Source organism: Oncorhynchus mykiss, chromosome 10 (assembly GCF_013265735.2).
Source record: "Oncorhynchus mykiss isolate Arlee chromosome 10, USDA_OmykA_1.1, whole genome shotgun sequence".
NCBI classification, from domain to species: domain Eukaryota; kingdom Metazoa; phylum Chordata; class Actinopteri; order Salmoniformes; family Salmonidae; genus Oncorhynchus; species Oncorhynchus mykiss.
Window position 1 is genome coordinate 71,252,804 of NC_048574.1, and position 19,718 is coordinate 71,272,521.

The window sequence follows — 19,718 nt, forward strand, 5'->3', positions numbered from 1 at the left end:
GAGAGAAGAGAGGAGTAGGAGAGGAGGGAGGAGGAGGAGAGGGAGATGAGTTAGTCTGGTAGACAGCACAGAGTGACGCTGGTCTGATGTCTGATACCAACCGTTCAGACTGCTACTCTAGAGGCCATGCAGACACAGTGTTGTGCTCCCCCAGTCTTTCTAAGCTTTGCGTCTGTTGTTTTGTGATAAATAAGCTTAGTGTCTGTTTTGGTGATAAATAAGCGACCTGTCTGTTGTTTTGGTGATAAGCGTTGTGTCCATTGTTTTGGCGATACGTTTATGTCTGTTGTTTGTGTGATAAATAAGCTACGTGTCTGTTGTTTTTGTGATGAATATACTTTGTGTCTGTTGTTTTGGTGATAAATAAGCGTTGTCTGTTTGGTGATAAATAAACTTTGTGTCTGTTGTTTTTGTGATGAATATACTTTGTGTCTGTTGTTTTGGTGATAAATAAACGTTGTGTCTGTTGTTTTTGTGATAAATAAGCTTTGCGTCTGTTGTTTCGGCGATAAATAAGCGTTGTCTGTTTGGTGATAAATAAACTTTGTGTCTGTTGTTTCGGTGATAAATAAGCGTCGTGTCTGTTGTTTTGGTGATAAATAAGAGTTTTGTCTCTTTAGGCAACACATAAGTGTTGTGTTTGTTGTTTTGGTGATAAATAAGCGTTGTGTCTGTTGTTTTGGTGATAAATAAGCGTTGTGTCTGTTGTTTTGGTGATAAATAAGCGTTGTGTCTGTTGTTTTGGTGATAAATAAGCGTTGTGTCTGTTGTTTTGGTGATAAATAAGCGTTGTGTCTGTTGTTTTGGTGATAAATAAGCGTTGTGTCTGTTGTTTTGGTGATAAATAAGCGTTGTGTCTGTTGTTTTGGTGATAAATAAGCGTTGTGTCTGTTGTTTTGGTGATAAATAAGCATTGTGTCTGTTGTTTTTGTGATAAATAAGCTTTGCGTCTGTTGTTTCGGCGATAAATAAGCGTTGTGTCTGTTGTTTTGGTGATAAATAAGCGTTGTGTCTGTTGTTTTGGTGATAAATAAGCGTTGTGTCTGTTGTTTTGGTGATAAATAAGCGTTGTGTCTGTTGTTTTGGTGATAAATAAGCATTGTGTCTGTTGTTTTTGTGATAAATAAGCTTTGCATCTGTTGTTTCGGCGATAAATAAGCGTTGTCTGTTTGGTGATAAATACACTTTGTGTCTGTTGTTTTTGTGATAAATAAGCGTTGTCTGTTTGTTGATAAATACACTTTGTGTCTGTTGTTTCGGTGATAAATAAGCGTTGTGTCTGTTGTTTTGGTGATAAATAAGAGTTTTGTCTCTTTAGGCAACACATAAGTGTTGTGTTTGTTGTTTTGGTGGTAAATAACTTTTGTGTCTGTTGTTTAGGCGATAAATAAGCTTTGTGTCTGTTGTTTTGGTGATAAATACGCGTTGTGTCTGTTGTTTTGGTGATAAATAAGGACATTGGGAAGGAAAGGAACAGTGTCTTGGGACTGAGATACAACATAGACAGGCTTAGATACACTTTAATCAGCAAAAATCCTTCATACTTTTCCTTTCTTTATTCTCTGTATCTCTCTCTGTGTGTGTTTGTGTGTATCTCTCTCTCACTCACACAACACACACACAAATATCTCTCTCTGTGTGTGTTTGTGTCTCTCTCTCTCTCTCTCCTTATCATATGCAGCACACCACCTGACTGGTACAGCAGTAACCCTGGCAGGCTGGTGTCGTTGGCGCCTGCTCCTGTTACCTGGTTACCAGGGTAGAGGAGTGAGGGGGAGGGGTTACTTTAAACAGGTGCAGGGGTGCAGATGCACGGCTTTGTAGAAGCGTGCCCAAATGAGCTCAGTCGGCTGGGCCGCTCTGGAGCGTTGCCAGAACCTGCTGCGTCCTGCACCCCCGGCCTGGCTGTGGCAGAGAAGCAGAGGGAACTACACAGAGCCAGCACCTCCTCTCACCCTGTTACAGTGTAGGACAGACCTGGCAAACCTCACGCACTGGGAGAGTCCAGTGTACGTGACATGGGATAGATCCTGACAGTATGACATCACAGTCCTTAAGAAATCACAGTACCATGGTTTGTAATCAGGACCACACAAACAAACGTCCACCTGATGCAGAATAGTTTTCCCTTCTCTATCTCTCTTTCAAGCTCCTCAGGGAGTTCCAATTTCACCACTTTTTAAGCAAGGTTGACTTCCATAAGGGAGATGGAGTCATGGCAGCGATGGGGCGAGCATCATCTATCCATTTCCATGTGTGTTGGGTCCATGTGCTTAGACTGAGGGGAAATTGGTGTCATGCAGCCTCATGACTATTGAGTTCCTACTTCCTGCTTGACCCCGGCCAATCATGGTGTGATGTGCTGTATTTCGTGGGTTTTTAATTGGACGTCTATCTAATGCTCGATTGTTGATTATTAAGGATCATGTCTGTTATTCATGACAGAATAGATTCATTGTTGATGTAAAAGTAGGGGATGTTTTTGATAAACAAACATTGAAATGTTGAGGTATATGAAAGCTGTCACCAAAATATATTTCAATCGCATTTGTGGTCTTGTAAATCCAAGCTTTATGTAAATACATCAATTAAAAAAACAGTTTCTAAAAGAAATCTCTATTTATAGTGTGCACACATGAAATGAAATGAAATGCAGTCATTTTAATATTATACGGATGAATATTATTCAACCTTTTGTTTTTTGGTTGTTAATACTTTCTTTCCACACATTGCACATGTCTACCATCCTTGTGTCTCCTTAACTGTGTTCTTTATTTCTATACAGAACATTCATTTCAGTATACCTTCCACTGAAAGGTAAAAGAAGATGCCTGCATAACGTAGCCAAGTTCAAGTTCAATTTCAGGTTTAAGTTCAGATTTAAGCTCAGGTTCAAGTTTAGGTTTCTTTTACATCATTGTCCATATGGGAGAAACCCACATGAAATGTGATGTCACAAAAATGTTTATAAATCAGTCTAAATATATGGACACGGCATCAGGACATCGCAGCAACACGGTCTTCCTACTCTATTGTTCCATAGCCAGTCACATCCAGCTCCTAATAGAGGGAGATACCTTGTGTAATTAGTCATCCTTCCTTCTGCCATGACACCTGTCTCTCAGAAGCCCCCCTGTTTCCCCCTCTCTTTTCCTCTCTTCCTCCCCTCCATCCATCCCCCTCTGTTGCTCCCTGACTGGTCGCCGTCTGCCGTCCCTGGCGCAGTGCCCCCGGTGGTGGCGTGTGTGCGGCGTGGCGCGTGTGGTGGCGGCGTGTCCCTGTGTACTTATACCTGGGGGAGGTCATTATGGTGATGAGCAGAGCGAGGGGGGCGTGGCCCTGGCTAACACTGCTGCTGCATACCTAACACCTAGGCAGCCCGCCAGGCCAGAAGGGTCTCCAATCACTAGGAAAGGGGGGTTGTAATTCTCTCTCTTTCTTTCTCTCTATTTCTGTACCTTGCTTTCTCCTGTCCCTCTCGCTTTCGCCCTCCTCTCTGTCTCTCTTTCTTTTCCCCATCCCCCTTTCTCTATCTCCATCCCTCTCTTCCCTGTTGAGCCACTCACTGAGCAGGGTCTTCATAACCAAATCCTAACTGTTACTTCCCCTCCTCTGTCGATCCTGCCCTTCTCACCCCAGTCTAATGAGTGTGTGTGTGTGTGTGTGTGTGTGTGTGTGTGTGTGTGTGTGTGTGTGTGTGTGTGTGTGTGTGTGTCTTATTTCTCTCTCTGAGTCATAGGGACAGAGGTGCCATGAATCTGAATGTCTTTCTAAGTCTATCTTTAAAGAGAAATGGTATCAAGTGCCTTGGACAACGACAGGTAATGGCTGAGCCGTATGGAGGCTTAACATGGGGGGGGGGGGGGGGGGGGGGGGGGGGGGGGGGTGAGAGAGAGAGAGAGATGGGGGGAATGAGGAGGGGTATTCACTCTCATCTTATGGGTGATCACTGCTGAAGGTATGTGGCTCGGTGAGAGAGGGAAGGAGTAGAGAAGGAGAGGCTCTCTCCCACTCTGAATGTGGAGAATTACATGCTCTGGCAGGCCACTGAGTCAACAATGGAGATGAATTAAACCACAGTGGTAGGCTAGCTACCTGGAATTTAAAATGTAGCAATATTAAAAAACACGTTAATCAGCATTATGGCTAATATACAGTACAACAATATTTATTTGTGATTTCTCATGATGATCATATGATTGTGGGTGTAATTAATCATGCTTTCATTAACAATTAATAAGCATTTTCCCTAATATCATAATTAATATTATAATATTCTATAGGATTGTTCCTGTTGTTTCAATGTATACCAGCCCAGGATGTGGTTAGTGGTTCTACAGCCGCCGGCCAACCGTGAGGTGGGGGAGTGATAACCTTTGTCTCAGGGACGGCAGAGAGATATACGAGCTGGGCTGAGCGGTGGAGGATTATACTCAGAGGTCCTCGCCGTGTGAGATGGAGGGAGGGAGGGGACGAGATGGGAGGGGAAAAAAGCCCATGACCGTAGAATAATTCCAGCCTCTCTCTTTCCCCAGGGACCTCACGCTGTCTGAGCTCAGAGCCAACCCCCTCCCTCCCTCCCTCCCTCACTTCTCTCCTCTTCTCTCTCTTCCTCCTCTCCCTCGCTCTAGCCCCCTCCACTCCCCTCTGCTCCCCTCTTCCTACTCCTCCTCCTCCAATCCCCTAACTGCCTGCTGAAGCCGGATGTCTCATCTTCTACGGCGTAGGGGGAGAGAGAGAGAGAAAAAGAGAGAGAGAGGGGAAGAAAGATAGGGTAGGAAGGGAAAGAGAGAGAGAAAGAGAGAGAGATAAGGAGAGAGAGAGAGAAACTCTGTCTCCTATGTTCTGCAGCTAAGTGCTGCAGCAAATCATCCCCACATTAGGAATATGGGCAATTAGCACTGTGGCACATCCCTTCAGACACACACACACACACACACACACACACACACACACACACACACACACACACACACACACACACATACAGAGAGAGACACACACACACACACACACACACAAACACACACATACAGAGAGAGACACACACATACACACACACATACAGAGAGCCACACACAAACATAAACACACACACACAACTATTACATTCAGTTTTCCTTTCTAATCTTTCTCCGCATAAATTATAAAAAGGTAGTGTGTATGTCTACAGTTTGCATGTTGAATGTGTGTTTGTGTTTGTGTGTGAGAGATGTTTTGTACTGGGTTTCCATTTGTCGGTCTGTTTGTGTAAATGATGGTTTCCTGTGTGTGTGTGTATATGATATGCTATGTATGTGGCTATACCATATCACCTCATTTAAACACAGGTGGATGCAAAGGAGGGTGATCTCCTGAGCCTGTAAAAGTCAACGCTTTCTCTTTAGGTGGGAAAGTAACATTTCTGTATATAACAACACAAATGATCCAATTCAAATCATGATAAAACACGCTGCTATGTATCACTGTACAAATACCCCCCATCCATAAAAACCTTCCTTGACGTTCAGCGTCAGGCATTCAGGCACTCAGATGCAAAAGAGAATGCATGAGACCTGGCAACGTCGCCGTTCCACCTTAAGAAAGGTACCTTAAAAGATTATCTCGGTTATTTCACTGCCACTGAGCCGGCACTAATAGCGCCAGGCAGATATTGAAGAGCAGCGCGGGGCCTCGGAGATCTATTAGAAATTCCCATCTACGCGCCTCATACATATTGATTTCTGACACCAAGCAGCAATGAAAGCCCCACGGGAATAATATATTTAGCAGGGTTTGCAGTGAGGAGGTCACAGAGTGCATAAAGATTAGCTACACAGACCTCTGACAGCCTAGGACCAACCAACGCATGGATGGCACTGTGTGTGTGTGTGTGTGTGTGTGTGTGTGTGTGTGTGTGTGTGTGTGTGTGTGTGTGTGTGTGTGTGTGTGTTTATGGAATTTGGCTCACACACACACACACACACACTAACATATGCGCACATACAATCACATAGATGCACACACACATATATACAGTGGAAAGAAAAAGTATGTGAACCCTTTGGAATTACCTGGATTTCTGTATGAATTGGTCATAAAATTTGATCTGATCTTCATCTAAGTCACAACAATAGACAAACAGAGTCTGCTGAAACTAATAACACACAAACAATTATGCGTTTTCATGTCTTGTGCAGGGTGGGAAAAGTATGTGAACCCTTGGATTTAATAATGGGTTGACCCTCCTTTGGCAGCAATAACCTCAACCAAATGTTTTCTGTAGTTGCGGATCAGACCTGCAAAATGGTCTGGAAGAATTTTGGACCATTCATCTTTACAAACTGTTTCAGTTCAGCAATATTCTTGGGATGTCTGGTGTGAACTGCTCACTTGAGGTCATGCCACAGCATCTCAAATCGGGTTGAGGTCAGGACTCTGACTGGGCCACCCAGAAGGTGTATTTTCTTCTGTTGAAGCCATTCTGTTGTTGTTTACTTCTGTGTTTTGGGTCGTTGTCCTGTTGCATCACTCAACTTCTGTTGAACTTCAATTGGCGGACAGATAGTCTTACATTCTCCTGCAAAATTTTCTTGATAAACTTGGGAATTCCTTTTTCTGTAGATGATAGCAAGCTGTCCAGGCCCTGAGACAGCCCCAAACCATGATGCTCCCTCCACAATATTTTACAGTTGTGATGAGGTTTTGATGTTGGTGTACTGTGCCCCTTTTTCTCCACACATAGTGTTGTGTGTTCCTTCCAAACAACACAACTTTAGTTTAACAGAATATATTGCCAGTAGTGCTGTGGAACATCCAGGAGCTCTTTTGTGAACTTCAGACCTGCAGCACTGTTTTTTTTTTGGACAGCAGTGGCTTCTTCCGTGGTGTCCTCCCATGAACACCATTCTTGTTTTATGTATCGTAGACTTGTCAACAGAGATGTTAGTATGTTCCAGTGATTTCTGTAAGTCTTTAGCTGATACTCTAGGATTATTCTTAACCTGACTGAGCAGTCTGCGCTGTGCTCTTGCAGTCATCTTTGCAGGACGGCCACTCCTAGGGAGAGTAGCAACAGTGCTGAACTTTCTCCATTTATAAACAATTTGTCTTACCGGAAACTGATGAACATGAAGGCTTTTAGAGACACTTTTGCAACCCTTTGCAGCTTTATGCAAGTCAGTCATTCTTTATCTTAGGTCTTCTGAGATCTCTTTTATTCGAGGCATGGTTCACATCAGGAAATGCTTCTTGTGAATAGCAAATAAAACAAATGTGAGTGTTTTTTATAGGGCAGGGCAGCTCTAACCAACATCTCCAATCTCATCTCATTGATTGAACTCCAGATTAGCTGACTCCTGACTCCAATTAAGTCATTATGTATTCAATATAAACAAGACAAATACTATAATTTGTGTGTTATTAGTTTAAGCACATTGTATTTGTCTATTGTTGTAACTTAGATGAAGATCAGATAAAATGTTATGACCAATTCATACAGAAATCCAGGTAATTCCAAAGGGTTCACATACTTTTTCTTGCCACTGTACACATACTTTACATATATATACATATATATTATATATGTAGCTATATACACAGAGGCTTATTTATTTGTTTAGTATCTATGGTGGTCTCTACAATTCCAAAACTTAGAAGCATAATACATCATTTTTTGTCTTATAGTATGTCATAGATGCATTGAGGCCTTGGGAGAAGTAGAATATTAGCATAATACTGTCTATCAGATATATGTGACATTAATTAAGGTCTCACTTAAAGCAACCTTGAGAAAACAAAGAAACCACTATTCTGTATATAAATCACAATAGCAGCAGTCCTACAACATTGTAGCTAGGTGGCTGTTTACAGCTAACGACCACCACAGCAACAATTGTAGCTAGGTGACAGTCTGCAGCTAACCACCATCACAACCATTGTAGCTAGGTGACTGTTTACAGCTAACCACCACAACAGTGGTAGCTAGGTGACTGTTTATAGCTAACCACCAAAACAACAGTTGTAGCTAGGTGACTGGTTACAGCTAACCAGTACCACAACAGTTGTAGCTAGGTGACTGTTTATAGCTAACCACCACAACAACAGTTGTAGCTAGGTGACTGTTTACAGCTAATCACCAAAACAACTGTTGTAGCTAGGTGACTGTTTACCAGTAACCATCCCCACAGTTGCAGTTAGGTGACTGTTTACAGCTAACCATTACCACAACAGTTGTAGCTGTGTGACAATTTACAGATAACCACCACCACAACAGTTGTAGCTGTGTGACAGTTTACAGCTAACCACTACCACAACAGTTGTAGCTGTGTGACAGTTTACAGCTAACCACTACCACAACAGTTGTAGCTGTGTGACAGTTTACAGCTAACCACTACCACAACAGTTGTAGCTAGGTGACTGTTTACAGCTAACCACCAGAACAACAGTTGTAGCTAGGTGACAGTGTACAGCTAACCACCACCACAACAGTTGTAGCTAGGTGACTGTTTACAGCTAACCACCACAACAACAGTTGTAGCTAGGTGACTGTTTACAGCTAACCACCACAACAACAGTTGTTGCTAGGTGACAGTTTACAGCTAGCCACCACCACAACAGTTGTAGCTAGGTGACAGTTTACAGTTAACCACCACAACTACAGTTGTAGCTTGGTGGCTGTTTAAAGCTAAACATCACCTCCACAACAGTTGTAGCTACAATAGGTGACTGCTTACTGCTAAACACCACCACAACAACAGTTGTAGCTAGGTGACTGTTTAGAGCTACCCACACAACAACAATTGTAGCTAGGTGACTGTTTACAGCTAACCACCACAGCAGTGCTAACAGAGCCATCTTTCAATAGTATCTCTTTCTATTCCATGCTCACTTCTAGAAATCCATACAGCAGTGTCTGGATAGAAGGTGGACCAGGAGACATATCTGTCTTGTTTTGTTTACTTCCTCCTCCTCCTCTTTCCCTCCTTGTCTTATTCCCCTCCAGTCTTGTCTGTGTGTGTGTATGTGTGTGTGAGAGGTGTGTGTTGAGGGGGTCTGATGAGCTTGTCCAGGTTAAAGGGTAATTACTTCAAAGGGGATCTGACTGCCTAGAGCGAGGCTGGCGACCGGAGAGAGGGGGACTCGACTCCTCGCTGAGAGCACTTAACACAGCCTCCGCCTTCCCCACCTCTCACCTCTCCTCTCCTCTGATTGCCCGTACACCCAATGACATCGCCATCACTGTTTTTGCTTTTGTTACTTTTTTCTCCTTTTCCTCCCTTCTTCAAAGCACCCACTCTGTAGCCCTCTCCACAAATTACAACAGCTCTGGGTTTAGGGGCAATTTGACCAAATGCGGGGCCCCTGCAAAATGAGGATGGGAGGCGGGGGTGGTGGAGTGGGGTACGGGGGTAGCTGAAGTGGGAGGCCGAGGTGGTTTTAGGGGGCGCCTGAAATGAAATGACCAATGAATTGGTTAAAGCACCGCACCACTGTTGTAAACACCAGACCTAAATGAGGATTATCCAATTTTGTGGGGTGGGGAGAAGGGAAGAAGGAGGCGGTATGTAGATTCCACCAAATAGTCAAGAGATAAAAGCCCCACGTTTACATTGGCAATTATCTGCTCGAAGTCTATTCTTTCCAGGCCAAAAATGCATAATGATGTTTTTGGTTGGGGAGAAGAACTGGTAAAATAGGATTTTCTGAGATATAGTCGATGCACACAGTTGTTGAATTGCTCACTTATTGAGTGGGAAGGGGAAAATAAGATTTCCTGGCTGATGACATTTCTTCATTTAAAAAAGACATACCAACCACTACAACGACAGTTGACATTCTACATACGCTATACGATCTCTTCCACTTTCCCTCCAGTTTCTAACTGACATGTTGACATATTCCACCAAAAACGGTGGGAGGAGAAAGGGAAAATGAAGATACAGTGCGATGAGACATGAGGAAAATGATTCCAAATTATCTGATGAATTCTAATTGAAGACGATAAAGCCTTGCAGTACATTTCAACCAATTTCGATCAAACGGATGTGATCTACCATACGTCAAAGTGAATGCTAATTGGTCAAGATTCCAGAAGACCTCGCTACTGAGTCATATAGCGAAAACACTTGAGATGATCTAAGGAGAGCATTGGTGCTCCAGGGAAATGCCTGATGTCACAATCTGTCATCTGCTGAATGGTAGGCCTCAGATTGACACCACATTCAGATTATATTTCAGACCGCGTTCCATTTCAGACAGTATTCCATTTTAGACTGTAATCAATTTTAGTCTGTGTTCCATTTTAGACTGTGTTCCATTTTAGACTGTGTTCTATTTTAGACTGTATTCCATTTTAGACTGTATTCCATTTTAGACTGTATTCCATTTTAGACTGTGTTCCATTTTAGACTGTGTTCCATTTTAGACTGTGTTCTATTTTAGACTGTATTCCATTTTAGACTGTGTTCTATTTTAGACTGTATTCCATTTTAGACTGTGTTCTATTTTAGACTGTATTCCATTTTAGACTGTGTTCTATTTTAGACTGTATTCCATTTTAGACTGTGTTCTATTTTAGACTGTATTCCATTTTAGACTGTGTTCTATTTTAGACTGTATTCCATTTTAGACTGTGTTCTATTTTAGACTGTATTCCATTTTAGACTGTGTTCTATTTTAGACTGTATTCCATTTTAGACTGTATTCCATTTTAGACTGTATTCCATTTTAGACTGTGTTCCATTTTAGACTGTGTTCCATTTTAGACTGTGTTCTATTTTAGACTGTATTCCATTTTAGACTGTGTTCTATTTTAGACTGTATTCCATTTTAGACTGTGTTCTATTTTAGACTGTATTCCATTTTAGACTGTGTTCTATTTTAGACTGTGTTCCATTTTAGACTGTGTTCCATTTTAGACTGTATTCCATTTCAGACAGCATTCAATTTCAGACTGTATTCCATTTCAGAATGTATTCCATTTGAGAGCGTATTCCAACTTACACTGTATTCCATTTACGACTGTATTCCATTTCAGACTGAATTCAAACTACGTATTTCATTTCAGACTGTATTCCACTTTAGACTGTATTCCATTTCAGACTGTACTCCAGTAAAGACTGTATTCCATTTCAGACTGTATTCAAACTATTTCATTTCAGACTGTATTCCATTTCAGACTGTATTTCATTTCAGCTTCTGCCAAAGTGGAGGGGAGACACTGGTTTTGGATCTAACTCTATTGCAACCCTAAAATCCCAACTGGACACCGTTGTTGGCCATCCAGAGAAGACACTGGATCCAGAGGTTTTCATCACTCCTTACATCAGTTCAAGAACAATGGCAACATCAGTGTTATGTCACTTGTCATCACCTGTCATGACATAGTATGACAGCATTATGAAGATGCTATATTACCACACTTCAAGACTTGAATGACAAAGAGAAAACAAGGGCAGGCTAATCCCAATATAAACTGTAATGTATTTGATGAATTACAATCATGCTAAAAGTGGCGATGAATGACGATGATAATAACTGCTGTGATTCATCAACATGTACCATCCGTTATCCTACGGTGGCTTAATGTTTCATCAACGTACCATCCGTTATCCTACGGTGGCTTAATGTTTCATCAACGTACCATCCGTTATCCTACGGTGGCTTAATGTTTCATCAACGTACCATCCGTTATCCTACGGTGGCTTAATGTTTCATCAACGTACCATCCGTTATCCTACGGTGGCTTAATGTTTCATCAACGTACCATCCGTTATCCTACGGTGGCTTAATGTTTCATCAACGTACCATCCGTTATCCTACGGTGGCTTAATGTTTCATCAACGTACCATCCGTTATCCTACGGTGGCTTAATGTTTCATCAACGTACCATCCGTTATCCTACGGTGGCTTAATGTTTCATCAACGTACCATCCGTTATCCTACGGTGGCTTAATGTTTCATCAACGTACCATCCGTTATCCTACGGTGGCTTAATGTTTCATCAACGTACCATCCGTTATCCTACGGTGGCTTAATGTTTCATCAACGTACCATCCGTTATCCTACGGTGGCTTAATGTTATTTCAACGTTACATCCGTTATCCTACGGTGGCTTAATGTTTCATCAACGTACCATCCGTTATCCTACGGTGGCTTAATGTTTCATCAACGTACCATCCGTTATCCTACGGTGGCTTAATGTTTCATCAACGTACCATCCGTTATCCTACGGTGGCTTAATGTTTCATCAACGTACCATCCGTTATCCTACGGTGGCTTAATGTTTCATCAACGTACCATCCGTTATCCTACAGTGGCTTAATGTTTCATCAACGTACCATCCGTTATCCTACGGTGGCTTAATGTTTCATCAACGTACCATCCGTTATCCTACGGTGGCTTAATGTTTCATCAACGTACCATCCGTTATCCTACGGTGGCTTAATGTTTCATCAACGTACCATCCGTTATCCTACGGTGGCTTAATGTTTCATCAACGTACCATCCGTTATCCTACGGTGGCTTAATGTTTCATCAACGTACCATCCGTTATCCTACAGTGGCTTAATGTTTCATCAACGTACCATCCGTTATCCTACGGTGGCTTAATGTTTCATCAACGTACCATCCGTTATCCTACGGTGGCTTAATGTTTCATCAACGTACCATCCGTTATCCTACGGTGGCTTAATGTTTCATCAACGTACCATCCGTTATCCTACGGTGGCTTAATGTTTCATCAACGTACCATCCGTTATCCTACGGTGGCTTAATGTTTCATCAACGTACCATCCGTTATCCTACGGTGGCTTAATGTTTCATCAACGTACCATCCGTTATCCTACGGTGGCTTAATGTTTCATCAACGTACCATCCGTTATCCTACGGTGGCTTAATGTTTCATCAACGTACCATCCGTTATCCTACGGTGGCTTAATGTTTCATCAACGTACCATCCGTTATCCTACGGTGGCTTAATGTTTCATCAACGTACCATCCGTTATCCTACGGTGGCTTAATGTTTCATCAACGTACCATCCGTTATCCTACGGTGGCTTAATGTTTCATCAACATACCATCCGTTATCCTACGGTGGCTTAATGTTTCATCCGCTCAGGTTGCAGAGGGAGCAGACACCATCCTTCATCACCACAGCTCTCTCTCTCTCTCTGCAGTCAGTGAGACCTCAATTCAATCTAGTGTGTCATCTTTCCCTTCAGGCTGAGCCAGAGATACATTCTCTTCCAAATCGTCATGGTTATCAGCGTCCGTAAACCTTGGACCCCGGACTAGCATTTGAGATGTAGATTTGTATGGACGGGAAATAAAAACAGTCAACTTGGGGCAGGCGTGGTGGGGGTTAGTTTCCGTTCTCGGGTGGAGAGGTGGGGTGGGTGGTTCTGCATTCTGCAATGACAGGAGGTCTTTCAGCACCGTAGGTGGTGGGAGACTGGGCGCATTGGTTACAGTAAATTAGCATTCGAGCCGCGGCGCGCGTTTAGTACATTGCGATTGGGTTCAGCGGAGGCTGTCCCGAGGGACACGTCCGGGGAGCGACACGGCGGCACGGTGGGCGGGACCGGCCTGTCAAAATTTGATAATAAAGCACTAGGGCACCTGCCGGATGAATGCGTGCGAGTGGGCATCCATCTTGAAAACACATGCTGAAGGGGATGCTGCCAAGTGACAGGAGAGAAGCGGCGAGCAGAGAGCAGTGGGATCTGGAACTGGGGAGGGTGGTTTGGGGAAGGGAGGGAAAAAGGTAGGGAACTTTTCTGTGGAGATTAGTTTAGTGCTCTATAAGTCAACTACCTAGGACTGTCCAGTACCTGTTAGAGAGAGACAGAGAGAGAGAGACAGACAAAGAGAGAGACAGACAAAGAGAGAGAGAGACAAAGAGAGAGAGAGAGAGACAGACAGACAGACAGACAGACAGACAGACAGACAGACAGACAGACAGACAGACAGACAGACAGACAGACAGGCAGGCAGGCAGACAGACAGGTGCAATAGACAGGTCTATCATGTCAAATGATGTGCTGGTTGAGGGGAGCATTGGGGGTTGTTGTGGTCCAGTTAAGGACAAGACAGTCTTGGTCTTAGCCTTCATAATGTTTGTATAATGTGAGAGGGAGATAGGTCCTTTCAAATGAGGAGCAGATTGGAAGGGTTGGAGGTTATTGCCTCCAGGACATTGTGGGTGAGAAGTGACTACCATATCTCTCAGAGAGAAAGGTCAATCTTATCACAGCCGGTTTAGGGCTTCAAACAATCTGTTATGAGGATACACTGCACTGTATATGTTTGACACTGGAAGTAGACAAGCAAGTAGACAATGCTGTTGGTTAACTATGACATTTCTGAAGAAGCCAAATATACATTTTGAAATAATATCTACGTTTTAATTCCTATACAGCGGGGTTTCCCAAACTCAGTCCCGGGGCCTTCCATGGGTGCAAGTTTTGTTTTTTTCCCCTAGCTCTACACAGCTGATTCAAATAATCAACTCATCATCAAGCTTGGATTATTTGAATCAGATGTCTAGTGTTAGGGCAAAAAACCAAACTTCCAGCCCTGGGAGACCACAGGACCGAGTTTGAGAAACCCTGCTAAAGAAAATGCTAATATAGACAAAACCTCCAGTGGCATTTAACTACGAAACCGAGGGCCATTTAAATTAGCCAGCATAAGAGCAGCGTCAACATTCACACATTAAATGTGAAAAATGTTAACCAGCCATTGATTTTCATTACTCAGCCATATGGTATAAACACTGTCAAAAATATGGCGGGCAGCTATTAGTTAAGAATATTGATAAAACATCAATGAAGCTGGTTCAGCAGGTCACACATTATTAGGGAAGGTTAAGTGCACCGTGCCACAATTTAACATATTTTCTCTCCTTTTCATCTCTCTCTCTCTGTCTCTCTGTCTCTTTCTCTGTCTTTCTCTGCTATCTCTGCTATCTCTGCTATCTCTGTCTGTCTGTCTGTCTGTCTGTCTGTCTGTCTGTCTGTCTGTCTGTCTGTCTGTCTGTCTGTCTGTCTGTCTGTCTCTCTCTCTCTCTCTCTCTCTTTGTCTCTCTCTCTCTTTGTCTGTCTCTCTCTTTGTCTGTCTCTCTCTCTGTCTCTCTCTAACAGGTACTGGACAGTCCTAGGTAGTTGACTTATAGAGCACTAAACTAATCTCCACAGAAAAGTTCCCTACCTTTTTCCCTCCCTTCCCCAAACCACCCTCCCCAGTTCCAGATCCCACTGCTCTCTGCTCGCCGCTTCTCTCCTGTCACTTGGCAGCATCCCCTTCAGCATGTGTTTTCAAGATGGATGCCCACTCGCACGCATTCATCCGTCTGTCTGTCTGTCTGTCTGTCTGTCTGTCTGGCTGTCTGGCTGGCTGCCTGTCTGTCTCTCACATTATGGAAGCTAAGACCAAACTGTCTTGAACTAGATTGAACCACAATAACCCTCAACCCTCCCAAAAACCTTCATTTGACACAAAGGTTAATTGAAATTGTGAAGTGAAACGATGGAACAATTGGGAAACAGAGCAATTCAGTTTGGACTAAGGCTCCTTTCACACTCAGAAGAGTGTAGCCCAAAATAGCTGAATATCCTTTCCAGCATTTCTCGTCAGACCCCCAAACGATCTCCCTGTCTGTCTCTCCCATTATAGAAGCTAACCCCTGACCCACACATCTCTAGTTGGACCACACTGAGACAGCAAGACAACTACTCTCCAACCTCTGTATGTATATGTAAGCATGTGTACATGTTTTTTAAAGGAGTTGGACGTTGAACAATAAAGTCATATTTTTCTACTACTGCAGGTCCCTGCCCGCACAGCCCAAGTCAAAGTAAAATGAAGAATCCCTCCCCTGGTTTGTTCATCTGTCGTTGGTTAGTTCACTCCTGTGTACAGTGTGTGGTAACTGTTGCCGTTGTGACAAGTGGGCAGCGCCTGCTTGATTAATGGCTTTTTCAGAGGTGCTACTAATGGTTCTTTAATTGCTCTCACTTCCTCCCCTGCTTCCAGCTTCTCTCTCTCTCTCTCTCTCTCTCTCTCTCTCTCTCTCTCTCTCTCTCTCTCTCTCTCTCAGCTAAGGGAGGTGGGAGGTTTGCATGACAGAGGCAAAATCATCTTGACTATACCTCTTAGCCGGCTGGCTGCATGCTTAGCACTGGTAATGTCTCTAATACCTCAACAGACCAATTACATTTGTATGTATAATCTATTATTCTAAGAAGTACATGCAGTCACATGCATGTGGAGAGGTGAGTGTATATTATGTGTAACTGAAACCTTTGTGCGTCTAATTAAATATTCTGAACCATTCCAAACTCCCCAACCAAACCAAGCCAGGTTCCCAGTCCCTGCCGGTGACCATAACATGATGCTGACACCATAATAGATGAAAATACAGAGGATCAACAACCTTGCATTCAGGCGACATTACTGGCCTGCATAAAAAATAAGCCTGTGTTAAAAAAAATCCACTCCAAATCATCCCTTCTGTTTGCAACAAGACAATAAGTAATACTGCAAGACAATAAGGCAAATAAAAAATGTTTTTGCCTAAATTTAAAATGACAGATTTGGGTCCTATCCAATACAACAGAGTGAAACACCCTGTATTTTCAAATATTGTGGTGGTAGCATCACGTTATGGGTATGATTGCATTTCCTCGGCGTACACATCACGGACAAACTGAAATGGTCCACCCACAGAGACAGCGTGGTGAAGAAGGCGCAACGGCACCTCTTCAACCTCAGGAGGCTGAAGAAATTTGGCTTGTCACCAGAAACACTCAAACGTTTACAGATGCACAATCGAGAGCATCCTGTCGGGCTGTATCACTGCCTGGTACGGCAACTGCTCCGCCCACAACCGCAAGGCTCTCCAGAGGGTAGTGAGGTCTGCACAACGCATCACCGGGGGCAAACTACCTGCCCTCGAAGACACCCACACCCTGTCACAGGAAGGCCAAAAAGATCATCAAGGACAACAACCACCCGAGCCACTGCCTGTTCACCCGGCTATCATTCAGAAGGCAAGGTCAGTACAGGTGCATCAAAGCAGGGACCGAGAGACTGAAAAACAGCTTCTATCTCAAGGCCATCAGACTGTTAAACAGCCATAACTAACATTGAGTGGCTGCTGCCAACATACTGACTCAAATCTCTAGCCACTTTAATAAATACAAATTGGATGTAATAAATGTATCACTAGCCAATTTAAACAATGCCACTTTAAGGTTTACATACCCTGCACTACTCTTCTCATATATATATATATATATACTGTACTCTTTACCATCTACTGCATCTTGCCTATGCCGTTCGGCCATCGCTCATCCAAATATTTATATGTACATATTCTTATTCATTCCTTTACACTTGTGTGTATAAAGTAGTTGTTGTGAAATTGTTAGATTACTTGTTAGATATTACTGCATGGTCAGAACTTGAAGCACAAGCATTTCGCTACACTCACATTAACATCTGCTAACCATATGTACAGTGAGGGAAAAAAGTTTTTGAACCCCTCTCAATCAGAAAGATTTCTGTCTCGTTTGCACGTTTGCCCACTGACAAAAAAATGATCAGTCTATAATTTTAATGGTAGGTTTATTTGAACAGTGAGAGACAGAGTAACAACAACAAAATACAGAAAAACGCATGTCAAAAATGTTATAAATTGATTTGCATTTTAATGAGGGAAATAAGTATTTGAATCAGAAGGATTTCTGGCTCCCAGGTGTCTTTTATACAGGTAACGAGCTGAGATTAGGAGCACATTCTCCTAATCTCAGTTTGTTACCTGTATAAAAGACACCTGTCCACAGAAGCAATCAATCAATCAGATTCCAAACTCTCCACCATGGCCAAGACCAAAGAGCTCTCCAAGGATGTCAGGGACAAGATTGTAGACCTACACAAGGCTGGAATGGGCTACAAGACCATCGCCAAGCAGCTTGGTGAGAAGGTGACAACAGTTGGTGTGATTATTCGCAAATGGAAGAAGCACAAAATAACTGTCAATCTCCCTCAGCCTGGGGCTCCATGCAAGATCTCACCTCGTGGAGTTGCAATGATCATGAGAACGGTGAGGAATCAGCCCAGAACTACACGGGAGGATCTTGTCAATGATCTCAAGGCAGCTGGGACCATAGTCACCGAGAAAACAATTGGTAACACACTACGCCGTGAAGGACTGAAATCCTGCAGCGCCCGCAAGGTCCCCCTGCTCAAGAAAGCACATATACATGCCCATCTGAAGTTTGCCAATGAACAGCTGAATGATTCAGAGGACAACTGGGTGAAAGTGTTGTGGTCAGATGAGACCAAAATGGAGCTCTTTGGCATCAACTCAACTCGCCGTGTTTGGAGGAGGAGGAATGCTGCCTATGACCCTAAGAACACCATCCTCACCGTCAAACATGGAGGTGGAAACATTATGCTTTGGGGGTGTTTTTCTGCTACGGGGACCGGACAACTTCACTGCATCAAAGGGACAATGGACGGGTAAGTTCTTGGGTAAGAACCTCCTTCCCACAGCCAGGGCATTGAAAATGGGTCGTGGATGGGTATTCCAGCATGACAATGACCCAAAACACACGGCCAAGACAAAAAAGGAGTGGCTTAAGAAGAAGCACATTAAGGTCCTGGAGTGGCCTAGCCAGTCTCCAGACCTTAATCCCATTGACAATCTGTGGAGGGAGCTGAATGTTTGAGTTGCCAAACGTCAGCCTCGAAATGACTTGGAGAAGATCTGCAAAGAGGAGTGGGACAAAATCCCTCCTGAGATGTGTGCAAACCTGGTGGCCAACTACAAAAAACGTCTGACCTCTGTGATTGCCAATAAGGACTGCCACCAAGTACTAAGTCATGTTTTGCAGAAGGGTCAAATACTTATTTCCCTCAATAAAAATGCAATTCATAACATTTTTGACATGCGTTTTTCTGGATTTTTTTGTTGTTATTCTGTCTCTTACTGTTCAAATAAACCTACCATTAAAATTATAGACGTATAATTTCTTTATCAGTCGGCAATCGTACAAAATCAGCAGGGGATTAAATACTTTTTCCCCTCACTGTATGTGACCAATAGAATTTGATTTGATTTGATGCTTGTCACCGGCAGGGACTGGGAAGTTTGTCAGGATCAAAATAAATATCAAAGGAGCAAAGCCCGGATAAAAAGTTATAGGAGAACCCACCTTAGTCTTCTGAAAACCTAACCCTGGGATATATTTGACATTTTCAGCGGGACAATTTTAATGCCTAAGACACACCAGAATGGCTTTCCAAGAGGTGATGTTGTTCCTGAGTGGTCGAGTCTCAGTCCTGACTTCAATTAGCTTTTAAATCAGTGACATGGTTTAAATGTTGCTGTCCATCAATGATTTCCAACCAAATATAAAGAGCTTGAGAAATTTTGACCAAAACAATGGATATATGTTGCTCTAAGAGTTGTGCGATGTAGGTAGAAACTTATTCAAAATAATTCACAGCTGTAATGGCTGAAGGAGGTTCCACCAAGTATTACCTCTGGGGTGTGAAGACATACGCAGTAAAGACATCTTTGTTTCAACATATACACTATCGGTCAAAAGTCTTAAAACACCTACTCATTTAATGTTTTTTTTTATTTTTACTATGTTCTACATTGTAAAATAATAGTGAAAACATAATGTCAAGAGTGTGCAAAGCTGTCATTAAGGTCTTTGAAAGCCAAG